General features: G+C 39.3%; 1 non-coding gene across 1 annotated transcript; it reads right to left on the bottom strand.

Moving 5' to 3' along the window:
* Positions 1–5324: 5324 nt before the first annotated feature.
* LOC112799316 (small nucleolar RNA R71) lies at positions 5325–5432 on the bottom strand. Its single transcript, XR_003200890.1, has one exon. It is a non-coding gene; the product is annotated as a small nucleolar RNA R71 (small nucleolar RNA).
* Positions 5433–6501: the final 1069 nt, after the last annotated feature.

The raw sequence follows: 6501 nt of genomic DNA, 5'->3' as shown, positions 1-6501 counted from the left end.
TGTGCTATTTTTAATGCTGTTTTTTATTTTTCTTGAATTTTTGCAGTTGTTATTGTGACTCCACATGATCATCAACCTAAAAAAATAACATGAAATAACATAGATAAATAAAAATTGGGTTGCCTCCCAATAAGTGCTTCTTTAATGTCAATAGCTTGACAGTGGGCTCTCATGGAGCCTCACAGATATTTAGAGCATTGTTGGGACCTCCCAACACCAAACTTAGAGTTTGGATGTGGGGATTCAACACCAAACTTAGAGTTTGGTTGTGGCCTCCCAACACCAAACTTAGAGTTTGACTGTGGGGGCTTTTTTTGACTCTGTACTGAGAGAAGCTTTTCATGCTTCCTCTACATGGTTGCAGAGGGAAATCCTTGAGTTTTAAATACAAGGTAGTCCTCATTCAATTGAAGGATCAACTCTCCTCTGTCCACATATATCACAGCTTTTGCTGTGGCTAGTGATGAGCGGATAATTTATACGCTTTTTGGCATTGTTTTTAGGTAGTTTTTAGTAAGTTCAAGCTACTTTTAGGGATGTTTTCATTAGTTTTTATGTTTAATTCACATTTCTGGACTTTACTATGAGTTTGTGTGTTTTTTTGTGATTTCAGGTAATTTCTGGCTGAAATTGAGGGACTTGAGCAAAACTCTGAAAAAGGCTGACAAAAGGACTGCTGATGCTGTTGGAATCTGACCTCCATTCACTCGAAACGGATTTTCTGGAGCTACAGAACTCCAAATGGCGCGCTCTCAATAGCGTTGGAAAGTAGACATCCAGAGCTTTCCAGCAATATATAATAGTCCATACTTTATTCGGAAATTGATGACGTAACTTGGTGTTGAACGCCAAGTACATGCTGCTGTTGGAGTTAAACGCCAGAAACACGTCATGATCCGGAGTTAAACGCCCAAAGCACGTTATAACTTGGAGTTCAACTCCAAGAGAAGCCTCAGCTCGTGGATAGATCAAGCTCAACCCAAGCATACACCAAGTGGGCCCCAGAAGTGGATTTATACATCAATTACTTACTCATGTAAACCCTAGTAGCTAGTCGAGTATAAATAGAATAAGTTACTATTGTATTAGACATCTTTTGACAGTTTAATCTTTTGACTTTGTAGTCTTTGATCATTCGGTCTCTTGATCATTCAGGGGGCTGGCCATTCGGCCATGCCTGAACCTTTCACTTATGTATTTTCAACAGTAGAGTTTCTGCACACCATAGATTAAGGGTGCGGAGCTCTGCTGTACCTCAAGTTTCAATACAATTACTATTACTTTCTATTCAATTCTCTTTTATTCTTATTCCAAGATATACGTTACACTTCAACTTGATGAATGTGATGATCCGTGACACTCATCATCATTCTCACCTATGAACGCGCGTGACTGACAACCACTTCTGTTCTACTTTAGGCCGGGCGCATATCTCTTAGATTCCTGATGAGCGGATAATTTGTACGCTTTTTGGCATTGTTTTTAGTATGTTTTTAGTATTATCTAGTTAGTTTTTAGTATATTTTTATTAGTTTTTAGTTAAAATTCACTTTTCTGGACTTTACTATGAGTTTGTGTGTTTTTCTGTGATTTCAGGTATTTTCTAGCTGAAATTGAGGGACCTGAGCAAAAATCTGATTCAGAGACTAAAAAGGACTGCAGATGCTGTTGGATTCTGACCTCCCTGCACTCAAAGCGGATTCAGAGACCAATTGGCGCACTCTCAACGGCGTTGGAAAGTAGACATCCTGGGCTTTCCAGCAATATATGATAGTCCATACTTTGCTCAAGATTTGATGGCCCAAACTGGCGTTCAATGTCACCCTCAGGAATTCCAGCGTTAAACGCCGGAACTGGCACCAAAATGGGAGTTAAACGCCCAAACTGGCACTAAAGCTGGCGTTTAACTCCAGAAGGAGTCTCTATACGAAAATGCTTCATTGCTCAGCCCAAGCACACACCAAGTGGGCCCGGAAGTGGATTTTTATGTCATTTACTCATCTCTGTAAACCTTAGGCTACTAGTTTTCTATAAGTAGGACCTTTTACTATTGTATTGAGATATCTGGGTAGTTATCTTTGTTTTGATGCTATCTTAGATCATTGGGAGGCTGGCCATTTGGCCATGCCTAGACCTTGTTCTTATGTATTTTCAACGGTGGAGTTTCTACACACCATAGATTAAGATGTGGAGCTCTGCTGTACCTCGAGTATTAATGCAATTACTATTGTTCTTCTATTCAATTCCGCTTGTTCTTGTTCTAAGATATCACTTGTTCTTCAACTTGATGAATGTGATAATCCGTGACACTCATCATCATTCTCACCTATGAACGTGTGACTGACAACCACCTCCATTCTACCTTCGATTGGGTGAATATCTCTTGGATTCTTGATACACGATGCATGGTTGATCGCCTGACAACCGAGTGCTCGCCTGACAAACGAGCCAGCCATTCCGTGAGATCAGAGTCTTCGTGGTATAGGCTAGAACTGATGGCGGCATTCAAGAGAATCCGGAAGGTCTAACCTTGTCTGTGGTATTCTGAGTAGGATTCAATGATTGAATGACTGTGACATGCTTCAAACTTCTGAGGGCGGGGCGTTAGTGACAGACGCAAAAGAATCACTGGATTCTATTCCGGCCTGATCGTGAACCGACAGATGGATAGCCGTGCCGTGACAGGGTGCGTTGAACATTTCCACTGAGAGGATGGGAGGTAGCCACTGACAACGGTGAAACCCTTGCTTAAGCTTGCCATGGAAAGGAGGAAGAAGGATTGGATGAAGACAGTAGGAAAGCAGAGAGACGGAAGGGAAGGCATCTTCATACGCTTATCTGAAATTCCTACCAATGAATTACATAAGTATCTCTATCTTTATCTTTATGTTTTATGCGTTTATCACCATACCCATTTGAGTTTGCCTGACTGAGATTTACAAGGTGACCATAGCTTGCTTCATACCAACAATCTCTATGGGATCGACCCTTACTCGCGTAAGGTTTATTACTTGGACGACCCAGTACACTTGCTGGTTAGTTGTGCGAAGTTGTGTTTATGCCATGGTATTGAACACCAAGTTTTTGGATTCATTACCGAGGATTATTTGATTTGTGAAAAGTATTGATCACAATTTCGCGCTACCAAGTTTTTGGCACCGTTGCCGGGGATTGTTGAGTTTGGACAACTGACGGTTCATCTTGTTGCTTAGATTAGGTATTTTTTTTTCGTAATTCTTGAAGATGAATTCTAGAGTTTCATGATGATTTGTTGAAGTCTGGCTGGCTGAGAAGCCATGTCTAATTTCATTGGACCGAGGTTTCAACTTATCATCACAAGAGCTTGTTGATTTCTATCAAACTTGCTGTTGGAGCAGTGATCTGCTAAGGCTTGGCTGGCCTTTGGCCATGTCTAGTGTTTTGGACCGAAGCTTTCTTTGAAAGCTTGGCTGGCTGTGAAGCCATGTCTAATTCCTGGACCGGAGTCTTAGACTAGCATTGCACTGATTCCTGGAATTCTCATTAAGAATTTTGATACCTTTATTTTCTTTTTCCACTTAATTTTCGAAAATCACACAAAAAAATTACAAAATCATAAAATCCAAAAATATTGTATGTTTCTTGTTTGAGTCTAGTGTTTTATTTTAAGTTTGGTGTCAATTGCATGCATTCATTCATGTGTCTTAAGGATCTTCAAATAATTCTTGATGATTTCTTACTCTGATCTTTGAATTCTCTTGACTTGAGTGTTTATGTGTCTCATATGCATTCTCATTAGTGTCAGTAGTATACAAACTGCTAAGTTTGATGTCTTGCATGCATTGTTATTTGATTTTAGTTGCATTTTGATTATTAAAAATCCAAAAATATTTTTAATATGTGTCTTCTCAAGTCAATAATACAGAGAATTGAAGATTCAGAACATACAGCAGAGGAATTGCACAGAAAAAGCTAGGCGTTCAAAACGCCCAGTGAAGAAGGACAGACTGGCGTTTAAATGCCAGCCAGGGTACCTGGTTGGGTGTTTAACGCCCAAAAGGGTATAGTTTTGGGCGTTAAACGCCAGAATGTGCACCATTCTGGGCGTTTAACGCCAGGATGGCACAAGAGGGAAGATTCTGTTTTTCAATGCAATTTTTTTCAGTTTTCAAACTTTTTTTCAAAATCAAATCTTTTTCAAATCATATCTTTTCAATCATATGTTTTCAAAATCAATTTCTTTCTACTTTTAAAAATTCTTGCTATCAATTAATGATTTGATTCAACATTTCAAGTATGTTGCCTTTTCTGTTGAGAAAGGTTTAATGTTTGAATCATATCTTTTCTTGTTAGCCAAGTCATTAATTTTCAAAATCAAATCTTTTTAAAATGTTTTTCAAATCATATCTTCTCAATCACATCTTTTTAAAACTAATCATATCTTCTTAACCACATCTTTTTCAAAATAGTTTTCAATCAAATCTTTTTGATTTATAATTTCAAAATCTTTTTCAAAAAAACACTTGATTTCTTTTCCACTTTCATTTTCGAAAATCAATTCGTGTTTTTCAAAAATATTTTCAAAATCTTTCACTCAATTTTCGAAAATTACTTCCCTTCTTCTCACATCCTTCTATTTATGGACTAACACTATTCCTTAATGCAAAATTCGAACTCCATCTCCTTTGATAAGTTCGAATTTTCTACTTCTGTCTTCTACTTTTCTTTTCCTCTGACACCTAAAGGAATCTCTATACTGTGACATAGAGGATTCCACATTTTCTTGTTCCCTTCTCTTTCTTATGAGCAGGAGCAAGGACAAAAGCATTCTTGTTGAGGCTGATCCTGAACCTGAAAGGACCTTGAAGAGAAAGCTAAGAGAAGCCAAAGCACAACTCTTTGTAGAGGACCTAACAGAAATCTTCAAAGAAGAAGAACAAATGGCAGCCGAAAACAACAACAATGCCAACAATGCAAGGAAGGTGCTGGGTGACTTTACTGCACCTACTCCCGACTTTTATGGGAGAAGCATCTCTATCCCTGCCATTGGAGCAAACAACTTTGAGCTTAAGCCTCAATTAGTTTCTCTAATGCAACAGAATTGCAAGTTCCATGGACTTCCATTGGAAGATCCTCATCAGTTTTTAGCTGAGTTCTTGCAAATCTGTGACACTGTCAAGACTAATGGGGTTGACCCTGAGGTCTACAGACTCATGCTATTCCCTTTTGCTGTAAGAGACAGAGCTAGGACATGGTTGGACTCTCAACCTAAAGAAAGCCTAGACTCTTGGGAAAAGCTAGTCAATGCCTTCTTGGCAAAGTTCTTTCCACCTCAAAAATTGAGTAAGCTTAGAGTGGAAGTCCAAACCTTCAGACAGAAGGAAGGAGAATCCCTCTATGAAGCTTGGGAAAGATACAAACAATTAATCAGAAAGTGTCCTTCTGATATGCTTTCTGAATGGAGCATCATAGGTATTTTCTATGATGGTCTTTCTGAACTATCCAAAATGTCTTTGGATAGCTCAGCTGGAGGCTCTCTTCATCTGAAGAAGATGCCTACAGAAGCTCAAGAGCTGATTGAAATGGTTGCAAATAACCAATTCATGTACACTTCTGAAAGAAATCCTGTGAACAATGAGACTAGTCAGAAGAAAGGAGTTCTTGAGATTGACACTCTGAATGCCATATTGGCTCAGAACAAAATATTGACTCAACAAGTTAATATGATTTCTCAAAGTCTGTCTGGAATGCAAAATGCACCAAGCAGTACTAAGGAGGCTTCATCTGAGGAAGAAGCCTATGATCTTGAGAACCCTTCAATGGAAGAGGTGAATTACATGGGAGAATCCTATGGAAACACCTATAATCCTTCATGGAGAAATCATCCAAATTTCTCATGGAAGGATCAATAGAGACCTCAACAAGGTTTCAACAATAATAAAGGTGGAAGAAACAGGTTTAGCAATAGCAAGCCTTTTCCATCATCTTCTCAGCAACAGACAGAGAGTTCTAAGCAGAATACCTCTGACTTAGCAACCATGGTCTCTGATCTAATCAAAACCACTCAAAGTTTCATGACTGAAACAAGGTCCTCCATTAGAAACTTGGAGGCACAAGTGGGTGAGCTGAGCAAGAGAATTACTGAACTCCCTCCTAGTACTCTCCCAAGCAATACAGAAGAAAATCCAAAAGGAGAGTGCAAGGCCATCAACATGGCCAAATTTTGGGAGGAAGGAGAGGCAGTGAACGCCACTGAGGAAGACCTCAATGGACGCCCACTGGCCTCCAATGACTTCCCCAATGAGGAACCATGGGAATCTGAGGCTCAAAATGAGACCATAGAGATTCCATTGGACTTACTTCTGCCATTCATGAGCTTTGATGAGTATTCTTCCTCTGAAGAGGATGAGTATGTCACTGAAGAGCAAGTTGCTAAATACCTTGGAGCAGTCATAAAGCTAAATGACAAGTTATTTGGAAATGAGACTTGGGAGGATGAACCCCTATTGCTCACCAAGGAAC

The sequence above is a fragment of the Arachis hypogaea genome, chromosome 4 (assembly GCF_003086295.3).
Source record: "Arachis hypogaea cultivar Tifrunner chromosome 4, arahy.Tifrunner.gnm2.J5K5, whole genome shotgun sequence".
Taxonomy (NCBI): domain Eukaryota; kingdom Viridiplantae; phylum Streptophyta; class Magnoliopsida; order Fabales; family Fabaceae; genus Arachis; species Arachis hypogaea.
The sequence above is the reverse complement of the archived record's forward strand: the minus strand, read 5'-3'. Positions and strand labels throughout refer to the sequence as shown.